Below are 19,064 nucleotides of genomic sequence, written 5' to 3' on the forward strand. Positions count from 1 at the left end.
TGCTTTCTTCCACGTCTTTCAGGTTTTGGTTGCGATTTTAAAGCATTTGCAATCATTTTAGCTGAGCAGCCTATCAGCATTATTGTAACCAGCATGTACAACAATTGCTGCCTTCCTTCCTTAAATAAGGGCAATAATTGCCACCTGTTTTTCAAAGAATGAATGACCTCACTAATTGAACTCCACACTGCTATTATTTTGAACATGCCCTCTTTCAATTTGTGATTCAATTACACAGAATCAGCAGCATGCATGTCATGACTGTTGGGTCTGTTGGATTTCTATTACTCTACTACACCTGCTAGTAAATAATTTGCCATGTAGAAATATAATTTCTACCAAAAACAGTGATTGATCAGGTTAGTGATATCTGACTGCTATTATTTTTAACACAACTGTACATACACTCTGCACACATGTTTAATGTCTTCACACGTTTACATTCCGCACATATACATAAATTATACACATGTGCATACATTCCATATTCACAGCGGCTCAGTGATTAGTATTTCAGCAATGCAACACAGAATTTGCATTTTGAGCTATACTGGGGACAGGGACTCACGTGAGTAACAGCTCTGTGGAATGTGTAAGCCCTACATAATTTAATAAAATAAAGAAGCATCCATGCAATGTACACCTACAGTGCCTTGCAAAAGTATTCACCCCCTTGACTTTTTTTGTGTTTTGGTGCCTCACAACCTGGAAATAGCAAGGATTGTTTGAGGATTTGCATCATTTAATTTACAGAACATGTCCACAACTTTGAAGATGTTTTTATTTTTATTTTTTTTATTGTGAAGCAAACAACAAATAGGACAAAATAACAGAAAAAAGTAAATGTGTATTACTATTCACCCCCCTAAAGTCAATACTTTGTAGAGCAACCTTTTTCGGCAATCACAGCTCCAAGTCGCTTTGGATAAGTTTGAGCTTACCACATCTTACCATTGGGATTTTTGCCCATTCCTCCTTGAAAAACTGCTTAGCAGTGTGTTTGGGGTCATTGTCTAGCTGGAAGGTGAACCTCCGTCCTAGCCTCAAATCATGCACAGAGTGGTACAGGTTTTGCTCAAGAATATCCCTGTATTTAGCACCATCCATCTTACCCTCAAATCTGACCAGTTTCCCAGTCCTGGCTGCTGAAAAACAACCCCACCAATAGGTTTTGCTTAGACATGGCATTTTTTTTGATGGCCAAAAAGTTCAATTTTAGTCTCATCAGACCAGAGCACCTTCCTCCATACATTTTGGGAGTCTCCCACATGCCTTTTTGCAAACTCACAACTTAATGGCTTTCTTCTGGCCACTCTGCCATAAAGCCCAACTCTATGGAGCGTACGGCTTATTGTCCTCCTATGTACACATACTCCAGTCTCTGCTGTGGAACTCTGCAGCTCCTCCAGGGTTACCTTAGGTCTCTGTGCTGCCTCTCTGATTAATGCCCTCCTTGCCTGGTCCGTGAGTTTTGGTGGGCGGCCATCTCTTGGCAGGTTTGCTGTTGTGCCATGTTATTTCCATTTTGTTATGATAGATTTGATGGTGCTCCTGTGGATCATCAAATATTTGGATATTATTTTATAACCTAACCCTGACTTCTCAATAACATTGTCCCTTACTTGTTTGGAAAGTTCCTTCGTCTTCATGGCAGTGTTTGGTTAGTGATGCCTCTTGCTTAGGTGTTGCAGCCTCTGGGACCTTTCAAAAATGGTGTGTATATGTAATGACAGATCATGAGACACTTAGATTTCACACAGGTGGACATCATTTCACTAATTTTGTGACTTCTGAAGGTAATTGGTTGCACCAGAGATTTTTATGGGCTTCCTAACAAAGGGGGTGAATACATACGCACATGCCAATTTTCTGTTTTTCATTTCTAAACAATAGTTTCATTTATATATTTTTCTCACTTCACTTCAGCAACTTAGACTATTGTGTTCTGATGCATCACATAAAATTCAGATGAACAAAACATTGAACTTAAGGCTGTAATGTAACAAAACACGAAAAAAAGGGGGGGTGAATACTTTTGCAAGGCACTGTACATCAACTCCACACTACAACACATACAGTATCTCGCAAAAGTGAGTACACCCCTCACATTTTGTAAAGTAGTCAGTGTATAGCATGTATAACAGTGTAAATTTGATGTGCCCTGAAAATAACTTAACACATTAATGTCTAAACCGCTGGCAACAAAAGTGAGTACACCCCTAAGTGAAAATGGCCAAATTGTGCCCAAAGTGTCAATATGTTGTGCGGCCACCATTATTTTCCAGCACTGCCTTAACTCTTCTGGGCATGGAGTTCACTAGAGCTTCACAGGTTGCCACTGGAATCCTCTTCCGCTATTCCATGATGAGATCACAGAGCTAAGGATGCCCCACAGATGCTCAATGGGGTTTAGGTCTGGAATTATGCTTGGCCAGTCCTGCACCTTTACCCTCAGTTTCTTTAGCAAGGCAGTAGTATTGGATGTGTGTTTGGGGTCGTTGTGTTGGAATACTGCCCTAAGGCCCAGTTTCTGCTTCACTCTGTCACAGTACATGTTGCCATTCATGGTTCCCTCAATGAACTGTAGCTCTCCACAACCGACAGCATTTATGCAGCCCCAAATCATGACACTCCCACCACCATGCTTGACTGTTGACAAGACACACTTGTCTTTGTACTCCCCACCTGGTTGGCACCACACATATTTGACACCATCTGAACCAAATAAATTTATCTTGGTCTCATCAGACCACAAGGCATGGTTCCAGTAATCCATGTCCTTATTCTGCTTGTCTTCAGCAAACTGATTGCAGACTTTCTTATGCATTATCTTTATCTTCTGGGATGACAGCCATGCAGAGCAATTTGATGCACTGTGCGGCGTATGGTCTGAGCACTAACAGGCTGACCCCCCACACCTTAAACCTCTGCAGAAATGCTGGCAGCACTCATATGTCTATTTTGAAAAGACAACCTTTGGATACAACACTGAGCACATGCCCTCAACTTCTTTATTCGACCATGGAGAGGCCTGTTTTGAGTGGAACCTGTCTTGTTAAACCGTTGTTTGGTCTTGGCCACATGCTGAAGCTCAGTTTCAGGGTGTTGGCAATCTTCTTATGGCCTAGGCGATCTTTATGTAGGGCAACAATTCTTTTTTTCAGATCCTCAGAGAGTTATTTGCCATTAGGTGCCATGTTGAATTTCCAGTGACCAGTATGAGAGAGTGTGAGAGCGATAACACCAAATTTAACACACCCGCTCCCCATTAACACCTAAGACCTTGTAACACTAATGAGCCCCATGACACTGGGGAGGGAAAATGGCTAATTGGGCAGAACTTGCCAATTTTCAATTAGGGGTGTACTCACATTTGTTGCCAGCGGTTTAGACATTAATAGCTATGTGTTGAGTTATTTTGAGGGCAGACCAAATTTACACTGTTATGCAAGTTGTACGCTGACTATGATACATTGTATAAAAGTGTCATATTTTTCAATGATGTCCCATGAAAAGATATAATACAATATTTACAAAGATGTGAGGGGTGTACTAATGTTTGTGAGCTACTGTAAATTAATGTCCTATATGTGCATTACACAAAAGAATTGCTAGCACCAAATAATGACATTATATGTACAGCAAATTGAGGACAAATATAAAATAATAATGCAGTTTGTTGTTCTATGACTGACTGGGTTGCCATATGGCCCCAGCTTTAAAGCATAGCTGAGTTTTCAAAAAAGATTTCCATAATGGTTGTGCTTCTTTATATAATCACAACTATGAAGGAACAGGTGTTTTTGGGCTTCCCTAATATCCGTTTCAGCCATATTATTCCCTTTTTCAGTTGCACAGTTAGATGCAGTTTACTCAGAAGCAGGGGATATATCCCTTCTGTGAAGTCTGTCGACAATGCTGTGACTTCCTTTACATTATTTGTTTTTAGCTCCAAAGATCACCAAACAGATAAGGAGGGGGAAATCATACTTACAGACACATAGTAGGCTCCTATAATCTTCAAAAGCTGTGTAGAAGCAGTTGAATTATCAGGCTCAGTTTCACAGCTAGCTCTGACATGCCCCCTTCTTCTGAGTCTCTGTTACTAGGGATCGATATTGTGTGACAATATTTAGTGGACTGCAAATTAGATGGAAGTGAGAACCCTAAAAGCCGTGACTTTGTAGCCTTTTTCAGGTGGATGCATTTCTTTTTAATAAAATGAAAATGTGTGAAAGTGCAGTGACTCTATTTTTCATACAACTTAGTGCAGTCATATAAACTGTAACTGTCATTGAATAGTTAAAATCAATATTGCAATACTACAGTACAAAAGGTCTAGGAGTAACCTTAACTTTACACTCTAACACCTAACATATTCTTATATATACATACAGTAATGTGCAAAAGTTTCAGGCAGGCGTGAATAAATAATCCAAAATAGGAATGCTTTCAAAAACAGAAGTATTTAAAGTTTACTTTTTAATCAACAGCATCAATTCTTCTGTGTACACAGTTTTTAAAGGACCTCAACATGAAGGTTATAGAACTAACTGACGATATTCTTTGGATGTAGGCTTGCTCAAATCCTTCTGTGTCTGCATGTAATTCCAGACACACTCGATGATGTTGAGATCATGGCTCTACCTGTCCTTCTTTATGCTGAAGAGAGTTTTTATTTATATTGCTGTATGTTGGAAGTCGTTGTCTTGTTACAGAATAAATTTGGAGCCAATCAGATACCTCACTTATGGTACTGTGATGGATAAGTATCTTCCTGTATTTCTTAAAGGGAACAAACCTGTCACTAAAAAAATGCTTACTAAGCTGTTAATAGTACCTTATAGTGCTGCATAGTAGTTTCCTAATGCACTTTTTCATCGTTTAGCCGCATCTAGCCTCCTTGAGAAATCAATGTTTTATTCAGCCGCTGCCCCCTGCTTCAAGTCAGGTTTGAAGTCAAGGGGGCAGCGGCCTAGGCGTCTCCAATGCTGCTCTCCCCGCCTCCTGCCGCCTTTATTGACAAGCCGGATCTTAGTGCCGGGACCGCGCTCCCAGCCCGCATGCGCAGTAAAGGGCTGCTGTAGCGTGATCCCGGCTCCGGCTCGTACACTCAGCCGGCTTCAGTTTCGCTACTGCGCATGCGCCCGCCAGCCTTACATACTAGCGCAGTTACAGAAGATGCCGGGATCACGCTACAGCAGCCCTTTACTGCGCATGCGGGCTGGGAGCGCGGTCCCGGCACTGAGATCCGGCTTGTCAATAAAGGCGGCGGGAGGCGAGGAGAGCAGCATTGGAGACGCCTAGGCCGCTGCCCCCTTGACTTCAAACCTGACTTGAAGCAGGGGGCAGCGGCTGAATAAAACATTGATTTCTCAAGGAGGCTAGATGCGGCTAAACAATGAAAAAATGCATTAGGAAACTACTATGCAGCACTATAAGGTACTATTAACAGCTTAGTAAGTGTTTTTTTGGTGACAGGTTCCCTTTAACATTGATGGCACCATTAAAGGGGTTGTCTCATTTAAGTTAATTACATTTATCATGTAGACAAAGTTAATACAAGGCACTTATGATTATCTATGTTGCCTCCTTTGCTGGCTTGATTACATTTTCCATTGCATTATATACTATCTGTTTCTGAGGGTTAAGGCCACTGTTTGAATGCAGCTATGTGGTGACTGAGATGGGAGCTGCAGCGTATTTGTGCCTATGCATGCCAGCACTTTTTCCTATAGTGTGCAATCACAGCTACCTCTGTTGGATAACAGCGGCGTCCGTAAACCCTGACTATGAGCAATATACTTAAAAATGAATTAAGCCAGCAAAGGAGCCAATAGGGACAATCACAACTTATTAGTAAGTGCCTTGTATGAACTTTGTCTACATGATAAATGCCATTTGTAATGTGAGACCATCCCTTTAATCCTTTAACCAAATCCCCAATTCAATTTGCTAAAAAAAACAGCCCCAAACTTGCAAGGCTCCCCCACCATGCTTCACTGTTTCCTACAAACATCATTACTGTACCATTCTCCAAGCCCTTCTGTTCTTTGATAAAAAAAAATTAACACTTCTATTTTTGTAAGTGTTCTTACTTTCTAACATTTCTATACATTTGCCTAAAACTTTTGCTCTGTGCTGTACATCGTTAACATTTTACTTGTATTATAGTGTATTATACAGTGTATATAAATGTTCTTGCGCTATGATCTTTTATTAATGTGGTGGCAAAAAACTCATTAAGAATTGGAATTTGGTTCCTGCCTCAGAAACTGGCAGCAGCACTCCCCAAGAATCTTAAGAACAACCCGGTACTCTTGGCACTTTTTAGCACAAAAACATAAATCTAGGAAACCACATCCTGAGAATATTTTTGAACTTTGGGAGAAAACTAGAGGAACAAATATATTCTGTTTACTTGCATTTAAAGAAACGTGCATATAAATGTGTAGAAGATGTATTAATACCTCTCCTTGGCCCAAGCTGTTTGCCAGCCTCTCCCTGAGTTATAAAATTGGAGCATGAGCTAAAAGAACATTAAAGAAGACCTTTCACCAGAATAAAGTATCTAAACTGACTATACAGACGTGTAGAGCGGTGCCCAGGGATCCCCCTGCACTTACTGTTATCCCCGGGTGCCGCTCCGTTCTCCAGTTATAGCCTCCGGTATGTTCATAGTTAGGCTCCACCCGGGGGAACCTGCCGCGGTCTCCTTCTCCTATGCTGTAGCGCTGGCCAATCGCAGCGCTCAGCTCATAGCCTGGCAGGTTCCCCTGGGTGGAGCCTAACTATGAACATACCGGAGGCTATAACCGGAGAACGGAGCGGCGCCCGGAGATAACAGTAAGTGCAGGGGGATCCCTGTGCGCCGCTCTACAATTAGCCCCTGGATGTCACTCATGGCTTTGATATTTTCTTTCTTGGCACACTCCCACCACTTTGACAGTGCCAGGCAGTGAAGAGGTACTGATACCTGGCTCTGAAGTCTTCTGAAGTCTCGCGATTACTCTTCACTGTTGCTGCAGGCGCAGTATAGCACAGAAACTCTCTGTGCTGTCCCTACAGTGAAGACATGAGTATGTATGGTGGCAAGTCATGAGTACATAGAGCGGGGACATTTGTGAATTCAAATTTGTAAATAGATCTGAGGTCGGAAGAGGAAGGCACAAATGGAAATATGTGTTTTAAAATGGTAAAGCATGTCTATATATTTTATCACAAATGCTTCACATGATATCTTCTAATTGTTAATGGACATAATAACCTTACTGTTGATCGAGCATGCTTGGCCGAACACTAGTTCGGCTCGAGCATCTCGATGCTCGGCACATGGCGGTGTTCTGCCGAATACCACATGTGCTGGAGCGCAATGCTTGAGTCTCCTCCCCGCACATTTATTGGCTGCTAAGCAGCCAATAAACCTGTGATAAATTGCTAAAACTTTACAGACCCAGACGTGTGCACATCCAGAAAATATCAGTGACATCCAGCGTACTTTTTCCGTACACCGTGTCTACTGCGGACAGTGACATTACCTAGGGTACATCTCCTGTATAGCGTTTCCACATCCAAAATACCTGTGACATTCCCTGTAATTTTATATTAGCTGCTGCTGACATCAGCAACATTATCTGCGGTATATCTCCTATGCACATCCAAAATACCTTTTTTAATTTTTTTGCACATACACATACAAATCCTACGCTACTGTACATGTGACATACTTTCAAGCATATATAACATTTAATATGAAGAAGGCGAGCAATAAGGGACAGGGCCGTGATGGAATGATGCTGAAGGTGCACGCAGAGGCCGTGGCCCTGGGTGTGTTGAAACTGTGCCTGCTGCCAGAGCACAAGAGAAACAATCATCCACGATACCTATCTTCATGTCCCAGTTTGCAGGGCGGCGCAGGACAACGCTCTAGAAGTCACACCAGTGCGACCAGGTGGTCGGTTGGATTGCAACAGATAATGCTTCCAGTCGGTTAAGCACCACCCTGACTTCCACCAAGTCCAGTCTCAGTAGCCAAGAGTCTGATCAACACAATCCTCACCCTGATCCTCCTTCCTACCACCATGAAGAGTCTTTCCAAACAAGTGATCTCACACTCGGATATTCCGAGGAACAATTTTGATCACCATTCCTTCATTTGGGCGTCTCAACAAGCCCACTTAAAGAGAGACATGACATCTTGTGCCCTGATTCCCAAACTCTTGAGCATCCACTGTCACAAAAAGAAGATGGTGGGGAACGGCAATTTCACAAGGTGGATGATGATGATGATGAGACACAGTTGTCAATAAGTCAATAGCAGTTAGTGTCTCAAGAGGTTGATGATGAGGATGAGACACAGTTGTCAATAACTGAGATTGTTGTTAGGTCAACAAGTCAGGAGAATGACCAGAGTGAGGAAGTGGAAGAGGAGGTGGTGGACAATGAAGTCACTGACCCAACCTGGGAAGGTGGCAACCCGAGCAAGGACAACAGTAAAGATAGGGAGGGATAAGCAGCACCACAACAGGCTGGAAGAGGCAGTGGAGTGGAAAAAAATAAGCAGGGGCATGGACACTAGCAACCTCACCACCACCAGAAGGATCTGCCCCATGGCATCAAAGCACTGTAATAGGTGGGCCAAACGCCTGGGTCCACAATCTGTGTCTGCATGTCACACCACTACCTCCTCTTCCCCTGTGTTACGTGCTGGCCAATCACCTGTCGAAGGCGCAGGCCCGGATGCCTCCCAGCCTGCACCTGGATTTTTGCAAGCACCATCAGCGACCACATCCACTTCCGTGTCCTAGCGCAGCGTATAAATGTTCTTACCCCAGGTATTTGAATGCAAACACAAATACCCAGCCACCCACCTACAGGCCATAGCACTAAATGCGCAACTTTCCAAATTACTGGCCCTGGAAATGTTGCCATTTAGGCTTTTGGACACTGAGGCCTTCCACAGCCTGATGTCGGCGGCCGTCCCTCATTACGCAGTCCACAGCCGCCACTATTTTTCACTGTGTGCAAGGCCTGTCTTACACCAGCATGTGTCCAGTAACACCAGCGCAGTTACTGGGAAGGTCCACTTAACCACTGACACATGGACAAATGCTTTCGGCCAGGGATGCTACATTTCCCTGACGGCACACTGGGTGAATTTTGTGGAGGCCGGGAGCGAGTCGTACCCTGGGATGGCACAGGTGCTACCCACACCAAGGATTGTGGGCCCTACTTACATCAGGGTTTCTGCCACTACCACCATAACTTGGTGGCGGCTTTGGAGCTCAGCAAGCTCACACACATGCCATGCCTAGCCCACGTGTTCAACCTTGTGGTTCAGCGGTTTCTCAAAATCTACCCCAATTTGCCTAAGCTACTGGTGAAGGTGCGCCGCTTGTGTGCCCATTTCCGCAAGTCATCGACAGCTTCCGCCGGTCTGTCAACACTGCAGCAGCGCTTACAATTGCCAGCTCACCGACTGTTGTGCAAGGTGAGCACTCGCTGGAAATCCATGTTCCACATGTTGGCCAGGCTTTGTGAGCAGCAGAGGGCAGTAGTGGAATACCAGCTGCAACATGATCGTTGCCTTTCCAGTCAGCTTCCGCTATACACAAGCAAGAAGTGGGCATGGATGTCTGACCTCTGTGAGGTTTTAAGAAACTTTGAGGAATCAACACAAATGGTGAGTGGCGATAACGCTATTATCAGCGTCACCATCCCACTTCTGTGTCTACTGAAGGAGTATGTGGCAGACCGTGTCAGCGTCAGCTTACCAGCAGGCCCTCACCTACAATCTTTCAGAGGGTCAGCTCACCTACAGGCCCTCACCTACAATCTTTTAAAGGGTCAGCTCACCTGCAGGCCCTCGCATAAAATGTTTTAGAGGGTCAACTCACCAGCAGGCCCTCACCTACAATCTTTTAGAGGGCCAGCTCACCATCAGGCCCTCACCTACAATATTTTAGAGGGTCAGCTCACCTATAGGCCCTCGTATATGTTTTACAGGGTCAGCTCACCAGCAGGCCCTTACCTACATTCTTTTAGAGGGTCAGCTCACCTGCAGGCCCTCACATATAATGTTTTAGAAGGTCAGCTCACCAGCAGGCCCTCACCTACAATATTTTAGAGGGCCCTCTCACCTGCAGGCCTTCACATATAATGTTTTAGAGGTTCAGCTCACCAGCAGGCCCTCACCTACAATCTTTTAGAGGGTAAGCTCACCTGCAGGTCATCGCATATAATGTTTTACAGGGTCAGCTCATTAGCAGGTCCGCGCCCATAATTTTTTCAATGGTTAGCTAAGCAGCAGGCACTTGCCTATAATTTTTTTAATGGTCAGCTCAGCAGCAGGAACTCACCCATAATTTTTTCGATGCTCAGCTCTGCAGCAGACCTTCACCCCAAATATTTTAGATGGTCAGCTCAGAATCAGGCCCTCGCCCGTAATGTTTTAGACTGTCACCAGCAGGCCCTTGCTACTAATGTATTGAGGGTCACCAGCAGGCCATCGATCATAATTTTTCAAGGGTGTATGATGCCCTCCTTTATGTGTAATAAAAGGTGTATTGGAGTGCCGGTTTCTTTCACTTAGTGCATAGACTTTATGAGTGTAGGAGTCCCACTACCTGAATAATTGTACCACAATGTGTATAAGGCCCTCCATTATGTGATATACAGGTTGTATCGGAGTGCCTCTTCCTTGAAATTTTTGGCAGCACCTGCACTTTATATACAAATAAATATATAGGAAATAATGTTTCCTAACAATTTTTCCTCTAAAATTGATTTTATCTTCGGTTTTGTGAGTATTATTGTCAGTCTGTAAATGTGGCTTTCACTCAGACAACATTGTTCCCAGCAGCGACCTGGGAGTCCAAGATGCATCCAGACATCCTCCCCATGCTGTTCCCGAACCATTTTGGTGGTGTTTCCATCAATTTCTGACCTTTTCTTATGAACCAGACACCCTCCGGGGATGCCTGGCTTAATGATCGAGTTCTCCCATTGACTTCCATTGTGCTCGGGTGCTCGGTAGAGCACCCGAGCATCCCGAGGTGTTCGATCCAAGCACCCGAACACCTGAGCACTTTGGAGCTTGATCAACACTAATCTTAATGCATTAGCCTTTTCCACAGATACTTTAATTAATGGTTTATATCATACATTTGATCAACATTCATAGTTCTTGTAATACATATTCATTACATGGCTCTCTATAATTAAAACTCACAATTATTGGTATTTTGTAACACTAAATTGTTTTTAATTATAGTCTAATGGGGCACTGAAATAGATCTCACACTGTAGTTTCTAAAATGGATAGAATGCAGATTAACTCCCCCAGCAAAAAAAATCAATAAAAGAAGTTAAATAAATAGGAATACTGGCAACACTAAAAATGCATTGTTCATTTTTAGTTAAAATTTATGGTAGAAACTATACAAAGGAACTTGCAATAAAACAACACTGATGGCATACTCATATACAGATATAGCAAAGTTAGCAGTCACACTTGGTGAATTATCACATCTAATTAATGCATTATGACTGTGACTGTTAACTCTGCTACATCTGTAAATAAGCACTATGTATATTTAATGATACAGGCTATTCTACTGCATGTTTTTGATTCTGGAATTTACTTGGGCAGTCCTTTATTATCCCCTACTAACACTGATTGCCCCTTTCACAATGCCCCTCATGTTTTCTCTGCCCTGCTAGTTTGACCCTGAAGGGGGAATGTATTATTCTTGTGCAATACAGAAGTAGTAAAAAAAATTTGTAAGTGCTTTCTTCTGTAAGTTATGCAAGTTGTTCTCTTCTTCCACCCTCACCCTTTTAGAAAAGTGGGCAGGCCATGGACAGGGACCACATTAATCAGTATGTGCACCCTTTGTAGGATGACATCTACCAAATATTCACTGAAGGATCGCCTGGTTGCCCCATACACAAAACAATGAATGTCTATGGCCCAAAAATGTTAAAGGAAATGTGTCACCACTCACCATAAATTTTATCTGCCATTTAAAAACAGATAGCAACACATAAAATTTTTCTAAATCGTGTTTACTTTATGATTTCCGATCTTTTTTATTCTATTTCCTGTACATGATTATGGGGGCTGCCATCCTGCCTGAGCTGTTCTTAACAGAATTTACAAAGCATAAAAAAAATACTTTATGGCAGCTCCATGGTGCATAGTCACGATAGTCAGGAGGGGACCTCATTGACTTCTATGGGATAGTTTTCTAGGCTGCTCTGTGACCTGTGCAGAGGTCCTTGTACAAGGAAATAATAGATACGCTTTGGCAATTACCTATTGTGAATGATGGATCCTGTCTTTTCTATAAAGAGAGGTGATATCATTACAGGCAGAATTACAATGACAGATTAGCAGGTAACTGAAGTAAAGTGATCATTACAGAGAAAGAAGTGGTGCTTATTATGAGGGTTAGCAGCAAGTGCAAAAACTGCTGTATTTTAAGATATTTTTAAAAAAAATATAGATATTAACATGGAAAACTGTTTAAAACATCTTAAACATCAAAACCTGATTTAAACAATTGGTCTTTTTTTTTTATTACACATTATCTTTAATGCATTGTTTCCAGATGACAATGATTGTCCTAAAGTCATTTAAAAAGATTGCTCATTATAAGCTAATTACACAATGATCATCAGCTTTTCACTAGTGTATATGGTCACCTTAAGACACAGTACTGAAAGATAAGGGTAGGATATAATTATTGGTTGCATAAGATAACTTCATGGTTATCCATACCAATGAAGTATAACCACATTTCATAGGATATAGTCAATCAGAATAAATAGGAAAAGGAAGTCACTTGGATGCATTGTAAATTTTTGTACTGTTGAATCCATTTTGTGGCATCTGTTCTGAGGCATATAACAATTCCCATGACCATGATTTAGCACAAGAAACTAAATTTAAAAGATTGGAAAACGGAGATGTGGTTGCAGATTTTCAGTGTTTGACAATTGTGTCTCTTGCTGCAAGAATTATATGGTTGACCACAGTCATGTATGGAGATGGGATATGTCTAGGGTTGAGTGAACCCGAACTGTAAAGTTTGGGTTCATACCGTACTTTAGGATTTTTGGACCCCAGACCCAAACCCAAACTTTTCAGTAATAGTTTGGGTTCGAGCACAACAAACCCACTTTTTTAGACCTGTTGTGAGCTGGGAGAAGCCCAGTTGAGAACAATAGGCGTATTTCAGCATCATAAGTGACCCCCTTAGTTCATATATACAATAACTGTACCTTAGTATTCTAGGGTGGTCTAATATATTGCCATCTGCATCTTGGTGAACTGCTGGCACATTCGCAGTTAATCGCTTAGTTTATATATAGAATCACTGTGCCTGAGCATTAAAGGGCAATATAATATATCACTATCTACATCGTTTTGAACTGCTGGCAAATTTGCAATTAGTTTCTTAGTTTATATATCAAATTACTGTGCCTCAGTATTAAAGAGAGATATAATATATTGCCACATTTATCTTGTTCAACTGCTGCAACATTCATAGTTAATCTGTTACATTACTGATACAGTTATTGTACACTATGGCCAATAGACAGTTGCCTGGGTCCTCCAAAGGAAGGGGCAGTGGCAACAATGTTGCTGTAGCTGGCACAAGTAAAAGCAGAATGGGAGGTGGTATCAGCAGCCACAGCAACTGACCAGAGCTGCCACTGTCATCCAGTGGTCATGTTTTGACTAACAATCCAGCTGTACTTGTATGGTTAACTCACTCTTCAACATCATCTTAAGCAACTACAGATGCACACAGACAGGAATTGGTGGGTTTCTTTGACACCATGCTTAATTTGCATTGTCCAGAAACTGCCTCTGCACCTTCACTTGTCCTGAACCTGCCTCTTGCTTTTCTTGCTCCTTCTGTTAGCCAAGTAATGTATGCCGCCAACTCTGCTCTGATTTTCAGTGACGATGAGCTTTGTGAGGACAGTCAGCAGTTACAGGCCAGCACAGACTTGGAGGAGAGATCCGCTGCGGATTCCACTAGACGTGCAACTACCGATAATGACAGTCGGGTGGGAGCACATGTTGCAAGAGGTCAAGAACATGCACAAGAGGCAGGTGAGGGTGACACAAGTGACAACCAAACTTATGTAGATGATGATACAGTCGATCACATGTGGGAGCTAAGTAAAGAGGGGGCATTGTCATTATCAGGAGCCGAGGGTGGCAGTTTGCCGTGAGACAACAGGGTGGAAGCAGTGGGAGTTCTGCAGCCAAACACATAAGGGGTACACTGTCTGCTACTCTGGAGACTACCTGTGAGGGACACACTAGAAGTGCATGGGTTTAAAAAAGCTGTGGCAGACAGGCATCACGCAGTGGTGGAGGGAAAATACCATACTTGCCGGTGTGGGAATTTTTCAACAAGTTGCTGGGGAATGTTAGTGTGGTGGTATGCAGGATATGTAGGAAGAAGTTGAGGTGCGGCCAGGGTGCTAATGTTGGCATCAACACCGTCACCTCATCCCGCTAAAAATGATACCCTACTTAAGACAATCGCCCAAAAAATAAAAAAGCTATGGCTTTTTCAGACTATGGAGACACTAAAACATAATTTTTTGGGTTTAAAAAATGTTGTTATTGTGTAAAACTTAAATAAATAAGAAAAGGTGTACTGATTAGGTATTGCCACGTCCTTAACGATCTGCTATATAAAACTGTCGCATAACCTAACCTCTCAGATAAACGCTGTAAAAATAAATAAATAAAAACTGTTCCAAAACAACAAATTTTTTAGTCACCTTGCCCCATAAAGTGTAATAATGAATGATCAAAAAATCCTATATACCCAAAAATGGTACCAATAAAAACTTCAACTCTTCCTGCAAAAGAGCCCATGCACAAGACGATCGGCAGAAAAATAAACAAAATATGGCGTTCAGAAAATGGAGACACAAAAACATAATTTCTTTTTCAAAAATTCTTTATGTAAAATTGAAACAAACAAAGAAAGTAGACAGATTTAATATCATTGCATCCGTAACAACCTGCTCTATAAAAATAGCACATGTTCTACCCTGTCAGATGAATCTTGTAAAAAATAAAAAATAAAAAAATGGTGCCAAAACAGCCATTTTTTGTTACCTTGCATCACGAATAATTTAATATAGAGCAATCCCAGGTAGTTTGCCATGACTTTGGGCCAAATGATCAATAAAAAATTATTACCTATGTATATAAATTGTTGTGCTGTAGCATATTCCACTTCACATTGAGTAGTCTTATCAAATTATATGCAATTGTAAAGTATATTGTTGTAAAATAAAATGAATAAACCACTTGACTAAAAATAAATAACGCACCAAGGAGTTGTTGGAACTGTATGTATGTACACTGCTCAATTAGCGACAAATCTGGCAACCAGGCAGGCCAAGGAAGTGTTCAAATTTGGCAGAGACATTCATTGGAAAAAAACCTTCATGTGTGTGGATGAGCATTATCCTGCTGAAAACTGCCAGCTGGAAGCCCTGGCAGAACAGGCAACACATGTGACTCCAGGATGTCCTGCACATATCGCTGAGCTGTAAGTGTGCATCGTATGACTATTAAGGGTGAAGGAATGTCATATGCGAGGGCTCCCCAGATCATCTCACAGTGTGTCTCTCCACAGCAAAGGCAGGATTGAAACGTTTACCTCAAGGCCTCCATACTCGAACACGGCTGTTGTCAGATCCCAAACAGATCATGGATTAGTTGCTAAAGATGATTCCATTTCAAAGCAGTCCTGTTTTCTCATTCATGACGCCACTGCAAATGAATGCGATGGTTGCTGGCTGTTAATGGCAGGACACCTAATGAGCACCTTAACACCAAACATCCATCTGCTAAATGCCTGGAAATGATCCGGGCAGAGACAGGGGTGTGTAATGAAGATGCCACCTGTATCTGGATGGTGGACAATGAAACAGTGGAAGCTGTTTGTGCTTGTAGGCCAAGCAAAAAAATCCATTCTACTGATGATCTGTCTTGACCAATTGTGCAGCAATCTGACTTTTCTATCTGGGTGCATCCTACTTTTGACAACAGCAGAGTGTAGCTCATGAAGAAGTCACGTGCTGTGAGCTGGCTTGGTGGGTATATAAGGTGCACAATAGGCTATTTGCATGTTGCCCTTATAATTTAAAGAGGGGATTTATCAGAGTTGAAAAAAAATGGATGTCACTTTTTTGCTTCTTTGAACATTTTCTGATGCAGAGTGCTCTGGACCTCAAACTAGGCCAAAGGTTTACTTTCCAACTATACTACTAGACTCAAGACTATGACTCTAAGCTCATAGCCAAGACAACACACGAGTGGCTTATGGACGACTCTGTGAATGTCCCTGAGTGACCCAGCTAGAGCCTTGAGTTGAACACAATCAAACATCTCTGGAGAGACCTGATAATGCATGTCCACCGTCGGTCACCATCCAACCTGACAGAGCTTGAGTGGATCTGCAGAGAATAGTAGAAAATCCGCAAATTCAGATGTGCAAGCATTGGGGCATCATACCCAAGAAGATTGGAGGCTGGTAAAGGTGCTTCAACTAAGTACTGAGTAAAAGACCTGAATACTCAAGTCAATGTAATATTTTAGTTTTCTTTTCAATAAATTAGCCATGTACTAGTTTTGATAAGTCTCTCCTCAACATGTTATTGGGTTTGCATACCTTACTTCACCTTGAAAATGGCTTTTCAGAAATAAACACATAGCTAAAGTATATAATATTCACCAATAGGGTAGGGTTAGATGGGACAGACAGCAGACATTGGAAACATGGCAGCAATGTGGATCAAAACGGTGAGGCTGGGTGAGCAGCATTTTTTTTCTGTTATTTATTTTTAACTGATTGAGAATTATTTATGTTTAAAGGGGTATTCCCATCACAAAAAATGGGGGTATATCGCTAGGACCCACAACGAGAACGGAGTAGGGAGAGCTGTGGCTGAAGGACACCGGAATCACCAAGCGCTGCTCTCATAGAAGTGAATAGGAGCGCAGTGCACACATGCGGCCTCTGCTCCCATTCATTTCACTGCTCCCTGTGTCCTTACAGCACGCACCACGTGCAGTTGCCGGGCCAGAATACCCCAGCTACATCAGCCTCACCACCGCAACAGCATTGCCTGACCAAGTATAATAGCAAAGCCACAGCGCTTCAGTCATATCTAATCCATCTCTGGCAAAGCATTGTACTACATTGTCAGTAAAAGTGACCGGGGAGCATTAATCGAACAGCAAACATCCAGCTGCACCTGCAGCTGCAGCACACCAGACTTGATAAAGGGGTCATGCGCACCCCGAAACGCGTTGTCTCTCAATAAACCCGTACTTGTCAAATCCGGTTGTGATTTGCGCCTCACGTCCACCAGCTCGCCAGACCACAAAAGTCGTGACCGGCACCGTCAGTATTTCTAGTAATTAACGAAGTGGCGACTTGGCCCTCGCCCTTGGTTCTTTTGGACACAGCAGCTCCAACCTGATACCTAGCTAATCCAGCGGACCTTCATCACGGTTGCACCCAATCGGTGCAACCTAAACAGGTGAGCAGCACATATTCACCTTAAATTGAAGAACGCTGTTTCATCTTTACCTATTTACCCTATGAGCGCCTTTCTCATCCCGTGGCCACATATTTGCTGATTCATTTCTATGGGGCAGACGGAAATAGTCGAGCCAGCACTCAGCTATTTTCTGTGGCCCCATAGAAATGAATGGAGGGCGGCTGCACAAGTGCACTGCACCCTCCATTCATTTCCCTGCTCCATTCTAATTGTAGGTGCAGGTCCCAGAGGTGGGACCCGTACCTATCAGAGAATGGGAGCATATACCCATTGTCTGAGATGGCAAAACCCCTTTAATGACTACAAGGTTTCGCTGGGAAGCCTACAAAACCATGCAGTCGATAATAAGCTAAATCTGGTAGGGGCAGTTGAGGATGACTGCTCTCTACCCCGTCTGGCTCTACCTTCAGGATGTATTTACATGTAGCAGTTGAGGTACAATTAAAAATATTTCAAAAGTGCATCTAAAAAAAACCTGCATGCAACTTTTACCTGTTCACCTGAAGTGCGAAAACCACGGTAAAACTGCATCAAGTACTTTGGATACTCTGGATTTATTGGTGGAATATCTACAGATTATTACAGTAAAGAAAAAATATACACATGTAAATTGACATGTAGAAAGGATTTTAAATCAACAGTATGTCATTTTTTTCTATGGAGTTTAACTAGATTTGCAAATTGCAATGCATAGGGTAAAAATCTACATCATCCACATCTAAAAAGTATGGATTTTGCTGTGGCATTTGCTGCAAAATTCAGAATGTATTTGTATGTCCCATGTAGACATAATTGTACAAGTTGAATGGCCTAATACGAGGACATAGCAAAGTAAGTAATCAACATAATACTCAACAACCTTTAATTGTCTGCATTCCACTGCTAAATGGGATGAAATCTTAGCAGTTACATGTTGATACGGTATTAATTGTTCATTTAGCATCATATGGTTTAAATTCATAAAAAAACTAAATAAAACTTTTGGTGCTGACTAACCCTTTGCAAAATGGATATATAGTAGAACCATTTAACCAGGTCAAGTTAAAGAGGCATAAACTTGTTTCATTTACAAAGCTTTGCAAAGGTCATAAGATAATGCTGTATTATTACTACATTAAGTTCCATTTTGTAAAAGGGAAGTAGATTTGGTCAGACCTGTAATCAGAGCTTATTAAGTAGTCTTTCTTCTTAAATGGCATAGACCTCAGAAAAGTATAGCATGCTGCTAAAAGGTTCAAATTCCATTTCTAAAACAAAAATGCTAATAAAATAATGCCATGCTATTTCTATGAAAGTAAAATACAATTCAAATAAGAATATTTCAAATATGCCTGAATGTTGTTTAGAAATCATCTATGACGTTTTTGCCCTTTGTAAGGGAAAATCCAGAGCTACTGTTCTCAAATCACACTCAAAATGCATAAAATATTGCTTTCCTTTCCAAAGGTTTGAAA

At 42.0% G+C, this 19,064-nt stretch overlaps 1 long non-coding RNA gene across 1 annotated transcript; it reads right to left on the bottom strand.

Annotated features, from left to right (window-relative positions):
- Positions 1 to 1,279: 1,279 nt before the first annotated feature.
- On the bottom strand, positions 1,280 to 17,668 carry LOC120993491. Its single transcript, XR_005777280.1, has 3 exons — positions 17,319 to 17,668; positions 14,879 to 14,885; positions 1,280 to 1,290 (listed from the first exon to the last, which is right to left on the bottom strand). It is a non-coding gene; the product is annotated as an uncharacterized LOC120993491 (long non-coding RNA).
- Positions 17,669 to 19,064: the final 1,396 nt, after the last annotated feature.

Source organism: Bufo bufo, chromosome 3, assembly GCF_905171765.1.
Source record: "Bufo bufo chromosome 3, aBufBuf1.1, whole genome shotgun sequence".
Lineage (NCBI taxonomy): Eukaryota > Metazoa > Chordata > Amphibia > Anura > Bufonidae > Bufo > Bufo bufo.